The sequence below is a fragment of the Mustela erminea genome, chromosome 1 (assembly GCF_009829155.1).
Source record: "Mustela erminea isolate mMusErm1 chromosome 1, mMusErm1.Pri, whole genome shotgun sequence".
In the NCBI taxonomy this organism is placed as follows: domain Eukaryota; kingdom Metazoa; phylum Chordata; class Mammalia; order Carnivora; family Mustelidae; genus Mustela; species Mustela erminea.
The window spans coordinates 45,620,831-45,642,636 of record NC_045614.1 but is presented as its reverse complement, the minus strand read 5'-3'; the positions used below and the strand labels follow the sequence as shown (position 1 = coordinate 45,642,636).

Genomic DNA, 21,806 nt, shown 5'->3' with positions numbered 1-21,806 from the left:
AAACACTTAAGACAGTCCCTCATCCCAACCACTCCATCCACCCATAAGACAAAAACACAGACCCTCAACCCCAAACACACAGAGCAAATTGACACATAGTCCTGTTTACTAAGAGCAGTATTTTTTTAATTCATCATCATTTCCCCAGGGGCAATAACGAGACAACTTAGTTGCCAGCCTTAACCCTGGGGCAGAGCTAGGTCTTGGGTAGATGCTGGAAATGTGGCAGGTAGAAGTAAAGCCATGGGAGGAGCCACAGCAGCTTGAAGCCAAAGGTCAAGGACTCAGGACAACAACAACATCTAACCAATAAGGCTGTTGCTGTATTTTAAGTACTGGGAAAGCCATTGTGATAATGTGTTTTTATAACATGTATAATTATTATAAAACACATTATCACAATGTGAGAAACACACACACACACACACACACATTGTGTTACTAATATATGTATTAGTTCATGAAACTATCTGAATTTCCTATGTGGTGAGAACAGTGAAGATGCCTTTTGTATAGTAAATGAGGTGGCTTTGGGAAAGAACCTAAGGATGGAGCTCAGTTACCAGTGCACTAAACACCTTGTTGGAGGGTGGGAATTTTCAGTCCCACCCTCAGTCTCTAGGGAGAAGACAAGGGCTAGAGTTTGAATCAATCACCAGTAGCCAATGATTTAATCAATTATGACTATGTTATGAAGCCTCCATAAAAACCCAAAGGTCAGGGTTCAGTGAGCTTCCAGACTGGTGAACACTTGGAGCTTTGGGAAGAGGGCATGCTCAGGGAGGGCATGGAAGCTTTGTGTCCTTTCCCCTTACCTTGCTCTATGCATCTCTTCCATTTGGCGATTAACAATAATATCCTTTTATAATAAACAAGCCAACTAGTAAGTAAAATGTCTCTCCGAGTTCTCTGAGCCACTCTAGAAAATTAATCAAACATAAGGAGGGGCTCATGGGAACCTGCAGTCCATAGCCAGTCAATCAGGAGACCAGGGAACAACCTGGACTTCATATTGGTGCATTGTGTGTGCATGTGCGTGTGTGTGTGTCTGTCTGTCTGTTGGGAGAGAAAGTGGGTTTGCTTGTAAGACTGAGCCCTTAACCTCTCAAATCTGACTCTATTTCCAGGCAGATAGTGTCAAAATTAAGTTGAATAGTAGGACACCCAGCTATTTTCTGATAATTGGCTGGATGTACAGTAAAACCCTCTCCCCCACGGGAAATGGATAACAGAATTATCAGCCATACATGTACATAGCAGCTGAATATCATCCTTTTTGTTAGTTCCTTGTAGAGCCAGTCCTCTACAAACTGGGTGCTAATCCTGACCAGTGATACTAAGCATAAGTCAGTGTAACTTTCTTGCTGAGAGCCAGGACTCTGGATCAGCTTGACCTGCATTTGAATCCCGTTTCTGCCGCACACCATCTGGCAATCCTAGTCAAGTTATTTGACCTCTCTGAGCCTGTTTGCTCAGGAGAAACCAGGTGTTTGGGTTATGGACATTGGGGAGGGTATGTGCTATGGTGAGTGCTGTGAAGTGCGTAAGCCTGACGATTCACAGACCTTTACCCCTGGGGCAAATAATACATTATATATTAATAAAAATAATTTTTTAAAAAAAGAAGAAGAAAAGCAGTGATGAGAGCACCTACCTCATAGCATTGTGTGCATGACAGAATCCATATGAAATACTCATCTTGGTGCCTGGCACAGAGTATGGTCAGCAAATGTTAACACTATTACTGGCAGTGCTATTATTATAAGTAATGATACTAGTAATAACAATAAAAACATAATGGTAGCCATCATTAGATCTGTCATCAGGTTTTGGTTTTTCTATCCTCCACAGAACAAGCAAACATTTAGAGAATTGTGCATGTTCCCTGCAAAAGTGGAGAGACTCAGGTCTGTGTCAAAGTGATACTGCAAAAATGAGATAAAAAGTTCTCCTTCTGGTTGTTAATTACCCTGCACATTCCACAGAACTGATGAAGTTTGCACAGAATGGTAAGATAATGACATTTTGTTTTACTTTGTCTTTATGAAGCCAGAAACAGTAATTGCGTAGGAGAAATTCGATCTCTGTTGGCATGATTAGGTAGCTTATTAATTAGTTTTAATGCTATAAATACCTTGGGCACAATTTTAATGTTTGTACCACCTGTAATTATATTCATAGAATACTGGAGGCAAAAATAATCTTCATGATCATTTAGTTTCATAAACTTGCTTTGCACAAGAGAAAATTGAAACTCCGAAAAGTCAAATGACTTTACCAAGGTCACACAGCAAGATCGTATGTCTACCTCAGGATCTCAGTGCCTTCTGTCAGACACAGAATGCCATTCTGCAGATAATTGATTATACTTTCTACATAGAAGTGAAAATTTCATCCTGACAACTAATCTCTAGCTAACTTTTGTGTTGTATCCCATGTTTTTAAGCAGGCAGCATCTTAATGGGTTAAGCAGAGAAAGATTGATGACAGGGATAATGCTATCCTTTCAGTTTCCCTCCCTCAAATTCACTGATTTTATCATCAACATAGCCCTGTGATCACCATAGTTAAGCTTCTGAATCTGAGATGTGGAATGATGAACTCTTCTTGTGGCAATCATAGAGGACTTTATACAAAACGTGGTATCTTAGCTCACTCTGCTATAACAGAAAGTCATAGACTGGGTGGGGGCTTCAAGAGGAAGCATTTATTTTGCATAGCTCTGGAGGCTGGAAGTCCAGGATCAGGGTGCCTGAGTGGCTGGGTTCTTGGTGATGGCCTTCTTCCAGGATTGCAGATGGCTATCTTCTCATTGTATCCTCATATGGTAGAGAGCAAAAAGAGAGGAAGCAAGCTCTTTCCTTCTCTTATTAAGAGCACTGATCCCATTCTTGAGGTCTTTACCTTCAAGGCCCAATTACCTCCCAAAGGCCCAACCTCCTAATACCATCATATTGGGTGTCAAAAAAATTTTTTTAAGATTTATTTATTTATTTTAGAGAGAGAGAGAGGACCTGAGGGAGAGAGAGAACCTCAAGCAGATGCCCTGCTGAGTGTGGAGCCAGACATGGGGCTCGATCTCACAACCCTGAGATCATGACCTGAACCCAAACCAAGAGTAAGACACTCAACCAATTGAGTCACCCATGCACCCTAGGAGTTAGAATTTTAACACAAGAATTTATGGGAGACAGAAACATTCAGTCCATAACATGTGGCAGCTAAGCTGGGACTTGAAGGGTAAGTAGAATATTACCCATTGGACCAGAACAAAAAGGGGGAGACATTCCACATAAAGGAAACAGCATGAACAACAGCAAGCGATATATCAAGGTATTCACTAAGAAGCTTCCTCTTGTGCCTTGTTTTTTAATGTATTAAATACTGCATGGGAGGTAAGGAATGATAAAGGTATTTTTATTGGTTGTGGAATTTCAAAGGCTTATCAAACAGTTAATGAGCAAAGATTGTGTACATTTTGTGGTTACAACTTGAACTAATAGGCAGAAGGGGATTTGAATTTATCTTCCAGTGTCCATAAAACAGTGTTGTAGTACTGTAATTATTAACATAATCATTAAAAAACAGCTTAGTTAAATTTAAGAAAACCTAGGCATATGAAGACGTAGTGTCTTCATCAAAGCAGCTCAAGTCCAGATAAAGCACGCTTTCTAAATTGACTTTGATGCTTTGAAATAAAATCCTTGGAGCACCAATTATAGTGGTGTCTGAAAAGCAATTATTATCAGCCACCACTGGGTACCACCACGAATTCTAATTTAATTACATCTTCTCTGTTTAAAATATAGTGCTGTACTATAAGTTACAGCAATGGAAAATGAGTTGAGGTTACTGACAAAAAAAAATTTCTTCATACTGAAGGTAATTAGTCTTGTTCGTGTCTACTTCCAAAAGAGACATGGGATTATGAACTGATCAATTTCAAGTGGTCATTGTTGCAAAGGAATTTTAATTTTCAGAGTTGAGGGAATCATAATCCCCAGGTGAAATGGGTCTAGAGTTTAAGGGACAGAGCTTAAATATCCTTTTGCCCAGCTGGTCTGCTCAGTGCCTTCCAGGGATCTCTTTCGGTCAGCATCCCTTATTCCAAGCGAAATTAAATTGACAGATCTGCTTCATTGATTGTGAGTATTTAACAACTGCATTTGGCAAAAATTGTGAATTCACTTTTCACATTTATAATGCTGGGGACCAAAAGTGGATATGCACTTCCTGGCAGAGAACCAAGCCATATAGACTTTTTTTCAGAAAAGGCTTTTCCCATCATTCTCCAACTCATTGCCTATCTGGTGGCATTACAATTCCTCCTGGCTCTAAATCCGCCACCTCCCAGGATGGTGATGAAGCATCATTGCATTTTCTGGGTGGAAAGAGTTCTTTTGATCACAAGCCTTCTGAAATGTTTTATAGCTGAGGACATTGAGAGATATGGTCATTCAGTGGACTTCTCAAGGTTACCAACATGCCAGGCAGAGCAGAGACCAGAATCCAGTTTACCTGCCTTGCAGTCCCACAGAGGCAGGGAATATTCTTTAGAAATGAAATCTGCATTTGTCCTTGACATGTAGAATGAAGTTAATCTCCATGTGTTGCCCATGGTTTTGTTTTGTTTTGTTTTTTTAACTTTGGTTAATCATTGCTCCTGGATCCTCCTAACAGTGTTTCATATCCTCTATGTAAATATTCCTTTAAGAAAAAAAATTAAGTGCACACATATGGACCCAGTGCCAGACCTACTAGGTCAGAGTGTATCATGCTGAAGTTTTAAAATATTGCTCTTTACAGGAGGAGGAAGTTGAAAACATGTAAAAATCAAGGAGCTTTTCTGAACCACACATACCTAGTATTCCTATCTTTCATCACGGCTCATGGTAATATACCTAAGAATGGACACCTAAAAAGAATATCCCCCAATAAGAAAATGATTGCTCTAAAAAGTGCCAGGAACAAAGATAGAGCAGGTTAAATATTCTACAGGTAGAATAAATGGGTTCTATGTGCTTTCTAGCCGCTTATACTGAAAGGCAGAGACATAATAGAATGATTAAAAACAAGAAAGCAAAATCAATGTAATGAAGATGTCTTGGCAGAGAAAAACTGTACAGAACACTGAGGTTAATGAAACTTGGAAAGAGAGAGCACATGGCAACTTCTGAGCTTCCTGGCAGCCAGTATAAAGAAGGAAATGCAGTGTGCTACAGTGTTCATAATGTGGCAGTGGTACAAAGGAGTACTGGTCTTTTCATAAGCATGAAATTCTATGAGAATGTAATGAGGTGACTTTAAGTTCACTTACAACTTTTAAAAGATGCAAGGTTATTCTAGCTCTTGTCAAGTGTGTATTTCACAACAGTAGGACTCTGGCCTGTGTATAACCCTCAGTCTCATCTCCTGGTACACAATGGGGAAACAAAAGAAGCAGAGGCAGAAAAGAACATCTTGGAGGAGTAAGACAGCATACCTGGATTTGCCTGCATCGAGCACATAAAGGTCTCCCACGCAAAGCAGGTGCCCAGCACAAGGAGTTTGCCAGCCATTACGTCAGCCTTAAAGCTAATCTAGGGATCCAGTCAGGGGATCTTTGCATTAGATGCATTGCAATTCACAAATGTCACCGTGTCCTGAGAACATGGTCTTAAAGACTCAGGGATCCAACTGATCATATGCTTTGGAGAATTCTAGAATTTGAGTTTTCGTTGACTGCAGGAGCGTACTGCAGCACCCCCCTTAAATTACCAATTTCAAATGTGTCAGCATAAAAATTGAGTGCTGTTCCCTTTAGCTGAAAATTGTATGACTTGAATGCTGTTCTGTCAAATTATTTCTTAGGACATTTCTTGAGGCTCTAAAACAAAACAAAACAAAATCACTTATCTCCAGGTCAGTAACTCTCCAGAGAACCATAAAAATAATTTTTTTTGTTTATGTAAAGGGTGAAAATTTATTAAAAAACAAAACCATAAAACCTGGCCTACAGATTTTATCTGACTCCTTTTGTAATGGAACTCTAAAATACAGTAAGTATTGTAATGGAACTCTAAAATACAGTAAGATTGCCCTCCAAAGGAAGAAGTTATCAAAAGTAATGCCAATAGTCTATTTTAGAAATATTTTATTGAACGAGAGGATTAAGACTTATTTCACTCTTTCACAGTGACTTGCTGTATGTTTTCCAATCTGGTTTGTAAACCCTGGATCTGCCACACCACAGATCATCTCTGAATTATCAGTGTACCATCTCCCAGAAGGAGGCAGCCTCAGAGGCAGTAGGCAGTTCAGTCTGAGCTGTCAAGTGCTCTGGGGAGGAGAAATATTGCTTCTTTACCAAGGAGATTTCACTCTGGCCATGACTCATATTGCTAATTGCTCAAGTGCCCAATTACTGGGTCATGCTTGAAATCATTCAATTCGAAAGGGAATTCCTGAGAGATTATTTCTCTTTTGCAAATTTGACGCTCAAATTAAAGGAGGGAAGTTACAAGTCTGCATGCCTCTCCTTCCTTTCCTGATGTTTGCAAAGACCTTACTCCTCTGTTGTTCCAACTCAGCCAGAAAAGACTGAGATCCTATGTCAGTCTCGATTTGAAACCCTAAGGATTTCTCCAATGGAAATTCATACATGAAATCCAGCGATGAGTTCTTCTTTACCCAGAATTAGACTGAGCAAAGAACTGGATGGTTAAATTCAGATAGCTATCAGAACCTTTGGGAGCCCAGTAGAAAGAAAGTGGTGTCCACATAACAAGGAAGACTGGAGCCTAAGACCTAGACTCCCCCTCCCACCCCCACTTCATAGAATCACCTGCTGCCCCAGCCATTGTCCCAGACACAAGCTTTGTGCTCTTGGACAGCCAGCATCGCCTCGCTATTAGAGATCCTTCTGTCATTCTCTTGCTCTCACAAAACAGTGTAAAGTTTATGTAGGCAGGTGTAAAATGTCTTCCCAAATCATACAAGAATGTGTAGATTCTCAAGGAGGTGAAAAGCTCCCAAGATGTTACATCCCATAAAGTCTTCCTGATAAACCAAATCTGAAATAACTGTAGCCTTGAGCATCCTAACTCCAGGGCTGGGGACAAGCAAAGATGAGAAGGACCCATTGAACATATTTCCTCACTTGTTCACCTAGGGCAAAGGCAACTTCTGGCATTCATTTTGAAGTATAAACAATTTCTGTTTTATCTCTTCTGTTTTATCTCAGAAAGATATTTCACTTAACCTCTATAATAAGGCTGGTCAGTAACATTATCTTCCTTTTCAAGAGAGGCCTGGCACCACTTTCATTTGTTGATTTATGCATACTAAGAAAATATATCCCACCAACCCACCATTACTTGAAAACATTAAACTTAGAGTAAGGTGGAAGAAAAATGAAAAAAAAAAAAAAACCATAGCATTTAGAGGAGGGGAAGAAGTTAAGGAACTGAGAGAATAAGAAAAAAATGGCATAAATGTTATGATTTCTTTGTATCTTCTAGCTTAACATTTGCTACACTGTTTGTGGGACATAAGTTTCCTTGTTATAGGACTTCCTACGGTTGCTAACATGTATACTGTGTCTCTTAAAGGTGGGTAGTGGGCCTAGCATGCCAAACATTTTTCAAGTTTGTGCAGGCCACTTCCTTGCTGCTTTTCCCATCAGGAATCTGAGATCTGTAGCTCTTCAGACAGTTCATAAAGTATCTCAAAGCACTAACTGTGAGACATTCTATCCTTGCTATCCTCTGTTCTGAAGGACTATGGATAAACGAATCATATAACTAATGTGACAAAAAAAAAAAAAAAAAAGCAACCAGTCACAGCTCCATTGACTAAATCAATGCATATATCCACCTCCCAAAATGAAACTTCAATCTGATTCAAGAGCTTTGTGAATTATTTATTTATTTATTTGAGAGAGTGAGAGAGCACAAGCAGGGGGAGGGGCAGAGGAAGAGGGAGAGAGAGAGAATCCTCAAGCAGACACCCTCCTGAGAACAAAACCTCATGCAGAGTTCCATTCCAGGACTCTGAGATAATGACCTGAGCTGAAATCAAAGAGTCGGATGCTCAACCAACTGAGCCACTCAGGCACCCCAACTTTTGTGATTTCGCGTTAAAACAAACAGAAAAAAGAATATGTATTATAATCAGCCAATGACATTTGGGTCTGAGGCAACATCATTTGCTCCCTATTGTAAAAAGCTATTTCAAATGATTTGCAAATCGGTAGGTATTTGAAGTATTCTTTCCTCCACCCACTCTGCATCAATAGAACACAAGGCTTATACTGGATGATTATGAAAAGTAAATGTCAGAAGTTTATTAGATGCATACAGATGTGATTTCAAGAATATCAGCTCCATGGGTCTCCCATACTTTTATTCTTGGCTTAAGTAACTTCCCCCAAAGTTCTATTCTCAAAAACAATCATGGGACTGTAAGGCTATTGTGCCAATGAAGTTGACAGTAGGTACAAAGTGGTCAGACCAGATGGGAAAGGGCAGTTTGAGAGTTCATCATACCTTCTATAAGTGAGGTTGAGTGATGGACATCAACACAATGTTATTGAGCAAAATTGTATCAGGCAGACCAAGTGGAACAATTCTTTAAACAAGAAGAAAATGTTTGCAGGTGCAAACAAGCATGAAATAAAATTCTGCTAATGAATGTCCCTAACTAGTTAAATATATAATCAAATTATTTAGGTCCTATTCATGACAGTGAGAAATCAATTATTTATCATAAATCTGGAGATGTGTATTGACCGTCTTGCTGTGTGTCTAACTTGGTTTTTAATGAATGGATGTTTCAGTTTCAAGAGTGTTATCATTAGCATATTAGGTAATAAAAAAATCAAAAACAGCTGAAACTTTTTGAAGTTATGAAAAATCAAAAATGTTGGAAAGCTTTCCTTTAGTATTTTTTAAATAAATATATGAAGGTGAAAATTAAATTTCTTCTTTTCAAGAAGTGGTACTAGAACAACTGGGAGTCCTGTTCAAAACAATAAACCTGAATCAACACTTGGTACCTATAAAAATTCAACACAAAATGGATCATTGATCCAAATATAAAACCAAAAACTATAAAATTTCTAGAAAGAAACTTAGAAGAAAATGTTTGTGACCATGGGTAAGGCAAAGATTTCTTGGGACCTAAATAAATAAATAAAGCATCATAAAAAGAAGAGTTATTAATTGGATGTCATTAAAATTTAAATCTTCTTTTTTAAAAAAACACTGCTAAAGAAAATGAGAAGAAAAGCCATAGACCAGGAGAAGATATTTGCCAAATGCATATCTGATTAAAGGCTATAATCAATAATGTATAAAGAATTCTCAAACTCTATAATAGGAAAACAAATGACCCAATTTTTTAAATGGGCAGATTTGAGCAAACATTTCACCATAGAAGACATATGATGGTTAAAAAAAAAAAAAGGCATGAAAAGATGTTCAACATTATTGGTCATTAGGAAAATGTAATTTAAAGCATAATTAGGTGCTATCTAGCCACTAAAATAAATTGATTTTAAAAAATTGATGATATTATACATTGGGAGGCTGCAGACTGGTAAACAGAAAAATGCTGGGCCTCCTGTCCCACCCCGCAAAAGATGGCCATTCTAATCTCCTCTACCTGTGAATATTTTATGTCACAAGGCAAGGGGGAACTGAAGATGCAAAAGGGAAAAATTTTGCCACTCCGCTGATGTTACGATTATCCTGGTTTATTCAAGTATCCACTGTAGCCACAAGGGTCCTTGAAATGTGGAAAAGGGAGGCAGAAGAGCACACAGTGGACCACTGGTGGAATGGGCACTCAAATTCTGTCAATTTGATTCCAGAGCCCTTCCTTAACCATTGTATTGTATAGTTTCTTGATGCAGTGAAGTCCCTGCATTAAATCTCTAAGAAACTAACACATACAGAGTTGCTCTGGGTGCTGAATGAATGTGCTTGTATGTATATGAGGGAATCAGGGTCTGGCTCCTTTTGGTGGTTTCACAGTAATATTGTTCAGTGATATGATTAGGTAAGGAGGAATTTGCATTGCAGGGAGGTCAAGTGACTTACTCTAGGTCACAGTGACTGAGCAAATCTCCTGATTGGGGGTCAAGTGTTTCTTTCTCAACACAGTGACAACTCACAATATAAATCCCACTTTTAATACAAATATCTATCCTCTTAACCTGTTCAAGGTAAAGTCTGCTAGAAAATTTAACCTATTATGTTGAATTCCCTCCTCTTTGTACCATATTTTTCCATTTTAAAAATAAATAGCATTATACTCAAATGAAAAATAGCGATCCCAAAGAGATGGGTTGTAGAAGGGTAAATAAAGACCCAATTCTTTCCAAAATCTGGGATTGTACCACCCCACATTCTTTCGACTCTCTTTCTGAATAGTGCTTGGTACCTGTTTTACATACTCAGTAACCTAAATTAGATATTGTAGGGAAGAAATAAGCTTAATTTCTATTTCACACACAATACTTGCATTCCCATTCTGATCTCAAATGCACATTCTCTTTCTGTTTCCTTGAAATCTGCACTGTCTTGGAGCCCCCTGCATATGCCATTTCCACTGAGAACGGGACAGCAGACCTATCTAGGAACAGACTTACCTGATCTTTCTCCAAGTAAATCCCAGCAAAATACTACAGAAATTGATAAAGTAGTACAGATCAGATAAGAGCTCAGCATAATAACGTGCTAAAACTGAGGTATGTGAATTTCACTATACCTATTCTGCATTAGACAAGACCAAATGGATTTCTCCATTATCTAATTACAGAGAGTAGGGATAAGTATTGGTGGCTTTAAGTAGCTTTCAGTAGAAAGATGGGCAAAATATGATCTTAGTTCATTAATGAGTCTGCTTCTAATAGTTCCACTGACCTCCTGTGGATATTCTGTGATCTAACCCAGATTATCTAGTTGGCTTATCTTTCATTAAGCAGTGACTGTATAATGGGCATGTACTTGATTTATTCATTTAGTAAATAATTTACTGAGTGCCTACCATTTGGGAGGACCGTGCTCAGTTGTTTTAGATCCTAACATTCCTGAGTGGCGGTCATTGTTAGTCATCTTTTGTTCTTTTATCTTTCCATCTTGATTTATTAGTCTAATTTTAAAGATGCTAAAGAGATTAATTGCTCAAGCTCACCTGTCTTTTAAGTACTAGACTCAGAGCCATCTGTTTCTACATTTTAGACTTCTTTCTGTAGATCATGTTATCTTCAGAGGAGGAAGTAATTGCAGCATTGCACAATCAGACTCATCTAACCAAGAAAATCAGCTTCTCACCCAAACCTGAGCCTGTATATTCCTCAGAGACTATCTAGTATGTGTATTTTGGCTAGGCTAAGGCATGAAAAAGATACAATAATATCCAAAGAACACTAGAATCAGAAACTTAGAAGCCATCTGCTCTTTCTTATTTTACATTTTCATTCAACACATGTTGACTGAGAACCTGTTGTATGCTGCCCAATGCTGAGGATATCCAAGTTCCATGCTCTCAGGGAGATGACAGTACAGTGGTAATGAATGATCAGAATACGGGTCCTTAGAGTCCTGGCAATGTGAGGGTCAGGTGGTAGGGGCCTTAGGAACATAGTGAACAGGCACTCCAACCAGAGTGGGGACATCCAGGAGAAGGTGACAACTTGTTAAGTCCCGAGTAAGATACAAAATAAATAGAGGACAGCAACTCAAAAAAATTATAATTTAGACCTCAAGGAAAAGAGACTTGAGTTAATGAACTGGGAACTACTGTTAGGATTTAAGCTCTCCCTCTTGCCAGTTCCATGGAGGAGGGAAGGGGACAGTGGCATTACATCCGTGCAGACATTGTCCAGGCCAGTGCTCTAAGAATCAGTTTTGCTAGCCCCAAGGACTGGGCGAGAAGGGGAAACATAGATAAGCAACATTTGGTGGGTGCAGTCTCTCGTTGCCGTAGGAAGTCAAGAGAATAAACAGACAATATCATTGGCTGTAGTGACTATTATTTTGGGCTACTCAAAATATTTATCCTCCATCAAACTTCTGTGACAATAGAGCTTACCTCCTTGACATGAGGCTGGGCACTTGCCCTAAGCATAGTCACTGTACCCCATTTTCCTGGACACAGGTATTGTCCCAAGCATCTACATCCCAACTAGAGTACTTCCCTGAGATTAATAAACAGAAATTGAAAAAAGATATTATCTGTCCACTGAGGTTGCTAAACTGGGAAGAAGTAGACCTGGGGTACAAATAGTCATTTTTTCCTTTCCTTGTAGAGGGGGCCTGGCTATTCCCCACATCCACACAAAGACGAGCAGAAATGAGACACCGTGTCCTGCAGCACTGCTGATGTAGTCTATCAGACTCATGTTCCTGCTATCCGTTCATATTTCTGAGTGTCCTTGCAGTGAGCCTCCTAGCTGGTGATCCCATTCACCCTCTTTCTGTTGGTTGATTTGTTTTAACCCAATTTCAGATAAGGAACTGATAATTGCAAAAGCATCCTCCCAAATGGGGGGGGGTGGGAATCACAAAAGAACAAATCCAAATGTCAATACATGTACGCAAAGTTCTTTACCATCCGAGGGGCCTGGATGGCTCAGCTGGTTGGGCTTCTGACTCTGGATTTTGGCTCAGGTCATGATCCCGGAGTCCTTGGATGGAGCCCTATGTTGGGCTCCACACTCAGTGCAGAAATTACTTGATAATCTCTTTCGCCCTCTCCCTCTGCCCCTCCCCCATCTCTTTCTTTCTCTCTCTTAAAAAAGAAAAAAGAAATCTGGAAGGTCTGGTTATCTCAGGGATTCAGGAAAATGAAGGAATTTTTACTTCTGAATAAGATTTTCTATTGCTCTAAATTTAAAAGTATGTTGTCATGTTCTTTGGGGGGAAAGGATGTAAGAGAAGGATTAGACCAATGGCCTTGACAGCCATCATGTCACGGAAGGAGGAGGGACTACTCACGCTTCAGTTAAGCCTTCCTCAAAGGAAGGATAGCTACAGATTGATGAACAACATATGGAACGACCGTGTGAAATTTTTATATGGTCCAAACACTAGAAGCGAATCGAATGTAATGTTAGCTAATGTCATTTTTGATTTATGAAATTCAGTGACATGACTCCATCCTGGGGATTTCCAGAGTGCTATCAGTATTTACTGGACTGGCAGAGAGGTTTCAGTTTTCCCTGCTTTTCAGGTGGAACTATTTGAAATTGTCACCACCAAACCATTTTGACTTTTTTTTTTTTTTAAGTAAATGTATTGGTATGTCGTAACACACGTCCTCTGATACAGAAATGCATACTTTATGTGCTCTGTATGAAACAGTGTCTTCAGCAACCCATAAATACTGATGGAGAAGGCGTATCTCTTCATTCTGAGTGGATATTTGTCCTCCCGAGTTTGGATGATGTAAAAAGCTGTGGCTGCATAATTTGAATGGTGTACGTTTGCTATCATGATTTCAAAACTGTTGGTAGAAACTCAGTGGAAACCCTTGCCCTTTGACCCCTGCCCCACATGCATTTCTATCCCAGCCCTCTTCCTTCACACTCCCCCAAAGAAACTTTTGGTGTCAATCGTGTTGTTTTTGCTTCGGAGAACTCTGAAGCACCTAGGCAAAGCATGAAAATCAGACTGTGAAAGTTCTCCGAAACTAAAGTGTGCTCTGTCAGAGATGCGAGAGCAAAGCTACATGGAGTAATAACTTGTACGTTTTTAGATGGCCCAAGTTATGAATTGCAAAGAAGCAAAGATAATTAAGAATAATGTATAAAAAGGAAGAATCAACATAACTCCTGTAAAAAGGCTAATAAGGTTTATCACCTAGACCAGTTTTGAGGCAGGTTTTGAGTTATGGTGTTTGGAAGGCACCAAAGCAGGCGATTAGATAGAATATTTAGCTTGATGTGCAGAGAAAGCAATTGGGATGGAGCAAATCAGTTTCCTGGACTCTAATGCAGGGAACGTGGAGGGTTTTATTAAATATAGTGCTAAATTTAGATTTATGGCTCCTGTTGATCTGCTAGAATAAACTGACATTGTCCTATCATTATTTTTTAATTTCTTGCATTAGATGTTTTATTAAACAAACAAAAAATAGACTAGAAGAAAAAGTCAGCATCAGTTTCAGAATAATTTTTGCCTTTTCTCATAATTATTTCAATCCATACCCATTTATTTCCTGCATTGGTGTCACAGAGAGCGCACTGCTAGGGCAGAACATTATGTTACGGTGTAGATGAGACACAGGGGGAAAGACATTATCTAATATTGACCTTTTTATATAAATGAACCAAGTTATTAACATTTTTTTAAAAAACCTTTCCATGACCGATGATGCTCGAAGCGATAGAATTTGTCCAGAGAACGTGCCTCTGGGTTGTCTTTTTCTCAGGAGGTGGTTTCCAGGAATAGTAAGATGTACTGGGGCATGGTGGACATGCAGAGAGGACAGATATGGGGGTTCTCTGAGAGAGAGGTTGCCATTCCCAATTACCCAGGCGAATAGAACTCAGCTGCCTCATTCCAGCAGCTGCTTCTGAGTCCTGAGCATAACCAGGTAGCCTGCCCCTCTTAGACCAGTCATGTTTCTGCTCCTTTGCTGGGGAAACCCAGCACAGACTACAACCGAAACCGTGCAAGGCAGAACCCTGGAGAAGGATGCAGCCGAGGTGTTACTACCTAATAAAGAAAAAACAAAAATGAAAAACTACAACTATAGCTAAAAAGAACCTGAAATGTGATTAGGTCATGAATGTGAAGCTGGCTGAAGAAACTGGGGGAAGACAAGTGATAGACCCCAATCTGGAATAAGCCAGATGCTGAGACTCCATGAATGATGAGTTTCTTTTCCAGAGTTAATTACCACGACCCCCTCCATAGCTCAGAGTCATCAGAAGTCCCAGGCATTTCCTTTCAGCCCCATGTGGAGGCAGGTCCACATGTCACTGCTGGCTGATTCCTAAATCCTCAGTTCCTAGATGTGAATATAAAATGAGTCAGGGCCCCAGTGATGCTGTTCTTATGGTCTTTTTCATATTTCTTGTATGGCCTGGTGTTGCCTTGCTGGCCTGCCCCACTCTGCCACGACTGAACTGTGAAGTCTTCATGCCTTGGTTCTCTGACCCGGAGTGTCTGCAGATTCCTTCTGGTTAGCCAGTTGCTACTCTACATCTCAAGGCCACCTTATTCTTTTGCCACTTACAGCCTGTCAAGGGAACAACTCCATCCTCCCCTGCTCTGAGGAATTGGAAGAGAAACTCTTTATCCCCTGAAAGTGTGAAATGCAAGGAGTTTAAGATAGACAGGTAGAGAAAGGGGTTCTGCCTTGACCATTGGTTAATTTTGTTAGCACTAGATAGAAAAGGAGTTTCTAATATCTTCCTTTGACCCTAGCTCAGGGGACCTTCTTATACCCCAGTGAACCCCAAGCCCAAAATCCCATATACACAGTGGCAGCATCTGCTTCCCCTAGTGTATGTATGATACACAGGGATAGGTTGACTGCTAAAGATACCCAGGATAGTTTTCAGCTGCAAAAATATGTCTATGGGGGCGCCTGGGTGGCTGAGTGTGTTAAAGCCTCTGCTTTCGGCTCAGGTCATAATCTCAGGGTCCTGGGATCGAGCCCCATGTCAGGCTTTCTGCTCAGCAGGGAGCTTGCTTCCTCCTCTCTCTCTCTCTCTCTGCCTGCCTCTCTGACTACTTATGATCTCTGTCTGTTAAATAAATAAATAAAATCTTAAAAAAAAAAACTTATAAAAAATATGTCTATGATGACTCTGAGTAACATAGTCATCACATTATCACATTGCATCAAACTCATAAATTTGTAGATTGTGTTAGCATGAAGCTAACATAGAAGTGGTGGGTTTATTTAAAGAATAGCAGTACAGGAGGTACAGAGATACAAAAAATAATAATGAAGGGCTGAGTAAGTGATTGGGGGATTAAGAAACCTCAAAGTAGAGGATTCCTGAGCAGAGGTGAAATGTGTAGCAGCCGACTTGAACGGTTTTATCAGGAATCTTGTACCCATCTGGTTCCTTGATTCCCTACACCGCCCTAGAGATTGACATGATGGCAGGCTGAAGCAAGCTTTCCTCATCCTCAAGCCTTGGCATGCCCAGTCCATGAGTCAGTGCAAGAACTCAGGGTACAGATGAGCCTGGGTTGTGTTTGCCAACTTTGGACCCAGGCATCAAGTGTCTTCACTAACCTCTCCATCCCAAGGATTGGGCAGCTTCTTCTTCAAACATGACAGAGTTGATGAGATTCCTCCCAGTGTCACGGCAGTTCAGGCCCCTCCTTCTAGTGATAGTGCCACTGACTGCTGTTAGAGAACCCTAAGGAGGTTGGGGATTCACTGAGTGACTCACAGGCGAGCTCTCCCTCACACCCTCACTGGAGACCAAGGCAGTTTGGGGCTACCATCCTTCATGGAGCCAGGGAAGGGGAAAGTATTTCTATCAGTATCTGTAAAAGTAGGGGGTCAACATTTACCATGACCCCCTGGGTAAAGGATCTGTGGAGTAATATGTAAAAATACCAGTGAACAGGGCATTGACATAAGCTAGGGAATTTGACTTGCTTTTTTCCTGTTTCTGGTGTCTACTTGAGGTTTTATGGCTGATAAGCAAGGAGATACTGAGCACTAGTAGAAGATACTTAATAATAAGTATGTTTGTTTCCTAGAGGTATTATAACAAATTACCACAAACTTGATGGCATAAAATTATAGAAACATATTCTCTCATAGTTCCAGCTTCCAGGAATCCAAAATCAGTATGTCAGCGATACTACATGTTCCCTCTGGAGGTTTTGAGGGAGACTGCATTTCTTGCCTCCTCTAGTGTCTAGATGGCTTTTGGCATTGCTTAGGATTCATTGACTTGTGGCCATAGCACTCTAATCTTTGTCTCCATCTTCATAGTATCTTCTATGTGTCTGTCTTCTCTTTTGTCTGTCTCTGTAATAAGGGTACTTATGACTAGCACCCAGGTAATCTAGGATAATCTCTCTACCTCAAGATCCTTAGTCATACCTTCAAAGACGCTTTTTCCAAATTTTTTCAAAATTTATAAGCTCCAGGGTGTATTCATTAGAATTCTTCAGAGAAACAGAACCAACAGAAGGTGGGGGTGGGGGGAATAAGAAGAGAAAGATTTATTTTAAGGAATTGGCTCACACTATTGTGGAGGCTTGTCAAGTCCAAAATCTGCAAGGCAGGCCATCAGGCTGGAGACCTAGGAAGGAGTTTTTGTTCAAATCCTAAAGTGCTCTGCTGGTAGAATTGCTTCTTGCTTGGGGGAGGTCAGCCTTTGTTCTATCAAGGCCTTTGACTGATTGGGTGAGGCCCACCCACATTATGGAGGATAATCTGCTTTATTCAGATTACCTATTTAAATGTTAACTCATCCAAAAACAACGCACTTAGGGTAATTTTTGACCAAGAATTTGGACCCAATAGTCCAGCATAGTTGACACATAAAATTAACTATCATGTAGGTATTCAGACATCTTTGGGATCCCTTATCAGCTTACCATAGGATATAAATCCTAGACACTATTCTCACCTTTTATATGTATTGATTTATTTAATAGCCACAACAACTTTGGGGGTAGAATTCATTTTACAAATAAAGAAGCTAAAACAGAAGATACAGGATTTGACTAAAGTCACATAAGTGGTAAGTGATGGAGTGTGGATTTGGACCTAAGCAGTCTGGCTTCATCCAATTAAGTTTGCATTAAAGGGTCATATTTCTGGTAAATCTCCATCTTTGTGCCATGGGCCTTTAAATTACTTTCAATATTTACTATTTCTTCCCGAATAACTTTTACTTCCTAATTCATTATATGAGAATAGTCGGTACTAAGGACAGGGTAGTTTCTGTAGTAATTTCTCCTTTTTCCTCCTCCTACTGCAATGACTACCTTATACCCCTATTTTGACTTTGTTCCCATCCCTCAAATAGTGGCCTCTATTTTTGTTTTACATTGGATTAACACTCACCCAGTCCCGGATCAGGCCAGGTCCAATTCCAGATGCTGGATGTACAGTGAAGGACTGCACTCCTTTTCAGTGCTAGCAATTTATTCCTGACCCCACATGTGATGCCGTTGTCTTTCTTTCTTTGATCAGATGCTGGAAATTGGCTCAGAGGAGCTAAGAGAAAACCTGTGCTCTGATTCGGTTCCAACCTGAAGAGGTTGGTGAGATACTTGGAGTATCTAATAATCTTGGGAGACATAGCAAGGGTGTTAAGGCACAGGTTGTCCTCCAGGCCTTTTCTTATCTCCAAACGTGGGTATAGCCAATAAGCTTAGCACATCACAAGAAGAAGCCAAGCAGATGTACTCAGGCTAGAAGTCAAGCAGCTCTATGTTGCTTCTTCCTCTTAGGCTCTTAGCAAAACAAAGAGAATCTCCATCTTCTTAAAGTCAAATTTCATCAAACAAAGGTATTTTCAATGTCTGTTTCCCTTTTCCTAAACACTTCACGATGCTGTTCAGAAAGACGGAGATTTTAATAGCTAAGTATTTTTGCACTTTCTGTTATGATTAAAGTTTAATAGTTTTTTTTTTTTTTAATTTCAGTAGGGCTTCTGTTTTCTAAGTGCTTCCATGCATGTGAACTGGTTCAGCCTCACAGGGACCCTGGTGAATATATAGGACAGGAAGGGGCTTCATTTTATGGATAAACTTGGACTGGGAGGAGTTAAGACCTCCACACCTCTGATACACACATAGTGAATTGACCTGTTCAGTTCATCATTAGTTTTTAGGCATTCCTGAGGGCAATTTGCAGAGTATGGAGCTGAAGGGAATACAGGACACATTATATGTTCTACCTTCTTCTGCACAGGAATAGCAGGCACTTCTATTTTATAAAAGTAAAAACTGTTGTGGTCCCTTAGACTTTCTCCACAATCTAAATGATTTTCAGGGGGTGCCTGGGTGGCTATATCGTTAATCATCTGGCTTTGGCTTAGGTCATGATCCCAGGGTGCTGGGATCAAGCTGAGCCCTGTGTTGGGCTCCCTACTCAGCGGCAAGCCTACTTCTCCCTCTCCCACTCCCCCAGCTTGTGTTCCCTCTCTCACTGTGTCTCTCTCTGTCAAATAAATAAAATCTTTAAAAATAAGTAAGTAAATAAGAATAAATGATTTTCAAGCTGGGCAAGTCCTAACAGTTCCTTGAATAAAGTCAATTCTCTGAAAATGACTTAATAAGCTACATGTAAAAATGTAAGTACTATACATATTTTCAGCCACCTATAACCTATTATAATACCCTAAGGGAATCTTACATTATTTTTTTTTTTACTGCCCTTATTTTACGTCATGCTGTCCCGATGGTAGGAACTGGGCCATTGGATAAAAGTGCTCCAACCTGACCTGATTTATTGGTCGATCTTTAAGTCAGAGCCACACATGAACATAAAATGCGCCCTTTTGCCTGAGAAAATGTGAATACATTTTCTAAATGGAGTATTTCTAAGTGGTGTTTTTACTGCTTTTTTTATTTATGCTAAAAGTTTTCTAAATCAAATTTGACCAGAGCGTCGAATGGACATATGTACCCCACACATGTAGACACCTCCATGCACATGTTGCATGCACTGTGGGGTCAGACCACTTGCATCTATCAGTAACAAGCTGATTCATCTAAGTGACCTTAGATAAATGACTTAATCTTTTGAAGAACTGTCTTCATTTTCCAGAAATAGGAAATTAATGATCTGACATATCCCATGGGCTTGTTTAAGAGATTACATGATAAAACGATTGGAAAATGATACAGCCATAACAATAGCCTACCCAGAGTTAACACTCAGGACACATTATATATTGTTATTATTATTCACAGGACAGTCTCATTTATCCAAAGTGGCTCAGATGACAGCACACAACAGAATACAAAAGAGAACCAGGGGGAAGAAAATTAGAAGGCCTATGTATTACTGTCCATCTGCTGCTATAACGAATTACCACAAATATAGTGGTACAAAATAACGTGAATTTATTATCTTACAGTACTGGAGATCAGAAATCTTAAATCTAAGCTGTCCTGTGTTCCTTCTAGAGGCTCTACTAGAAAATCTGTTCCTTGTTTTTTCCAACTTCTAGAGTGATCTCTTCTTCCATCTCCAAAGCCAGCAGTGGCTGGTTAGGTCTTACATGGATTTTCCTCTTCTGTTGTCAGATATCCCTCTGCCTCCCTCTTCTAAGGACTCTTGTAATTACACTCAGTTCTCCCAGATATCCAAGAAAATCTCAAGATTCCTAATACCATTCGCAAAGTCCCTTTTGCCACGTTAGCCAATATATTCATAGGTTCTGCGGATCTGGATGCAGACATCTTGTTGGGGGAGCACATTATTCAGCCTACCAAAGCTTATGCCAAATAAATGCCATCATAACCATATGTCAGAGCTCATGGGCTCCAATTAATTGCAGAGTTCCAACTCAGAGGCTTCTTTCTCCTACTGTTGGTTCTACCAATAAACTTAGTTATCTAGTTCTTAGTAGCCCAGTGCCATTGAGAAATCATTAGTCACTGGGCACCTGGGTGGTTCAGTGGGTTAAGCCTCTGCCTTCATCTCAGGTCATGATCTCAGGGTCTTGGGATCAAGCCCCGCATTGGGCTCTCTGCTCAGCAGAGAGCCTGCTTCCCCTATTCTCTCTGCCTGACTCTCTGCCTACTTGTGATCCCCCTCTCTCTGTCAAATAAATAAATAAAATTTTAAAAAAAGAAAGAAAGAAAGAGAGAAAGACTCAATCATTGTGTGCTTGGGAAAGGACTGAAAGTTAGGGACCTCACTTTGGCTAACACCCCATTGGCCAGAACCTGGTCACATGCCTGCCCACTCCTCAGCTCAAAGTATCTGGGAAATAGAGGCTGGTGCCCACGAGAAAAAAGAGAGGTTCATAAATCCATACCAGTGTCTGTCATTCTGTGGCCATTGCAATGGCACAAGTTAGAAATGAGGGCAGAGGAAGGTCCAAGAGGGAAATTGAAAGAGAATAGAAAGAGGGCTAAATTAACCTTCCACTTCATGGTTTGACAAAGACCCATAGGGAAGAGAGTGAGGAAGACCTGAGCATCTAAAATCAATGACACAGTCTGGCGTGACTTTGGAGACTTGACTGCTGAGGCAAAACGTCTTCTGGAAGATCTCAGAATTACTGTACCATGTCGCAGGCCAGCAAGAAGAGCCCCATCAAATACACACAGGGCCATCTCCTCGGTGCCCCAAGAACAATCTAACATCTTGGATAGCAAATCTATGCCTTCAAAAAGCAAAAGGAATACCTAGCAGTATTTTTTTAAGTGGAGGAAAATAGTTTCCCTTTTTGCTTTTTATAGCTAATAACTAGATATCGAAAGCAGTACAATATGAGAGAACTGAAAAGTGGCCTCAAAGCTCGGAGAGTCCAGTGGACTCTGCAGAGACTGACTCAGTGAAGATTAGTTTGCCGGCATCTCCCCCTCTCTCAGGAGAAAACGTCCCTGCTGCTCCTAGAAGCAATACTCTTCCTCCCATTCTTTCGTGATTTGTTTTAGATAGGTTTTGGAATATCAGGTTACCTTCTCTCTGGGTTGAGGGATGGAAAAATGAAGTGAGAATGCAAAGTTGTTACCAAGTTATTGAGTGTCCTGGTAAAGTAAAATGACTGGTGAAGAAATAAACCAGGCTCTTCCAAAGAAAATAAAATATCAGTCTAAGGTTATGGATTTTTCAAGAGTTAGGACATCTTTTCAGTAAGTCTTAAACGTTTG

The 21,806-nt window shown here is 40.1% G+C and overlaps 1 long non-coding RNA gene across 1 annotated transcript in view; it reads left to right on the top strand.

Moving 5' to 3' along the window:
- The window catches only part of LOC116579826, a 392,811-nt gene that overhangs the window by 323,147 nt on the left and 47,858 nt on the right, over positions 1–21,806 (top strand). The window contains exon 3 of the long non-coding RNA XR_004281435.1: positions 1,852–2,009. This is a non-coding gene — a long non-coding RNA (uncharacterized LOC116579826). The remainder of the gene's footprint in view (positions 1–1,851; positions 2,010–21,806) is intronic.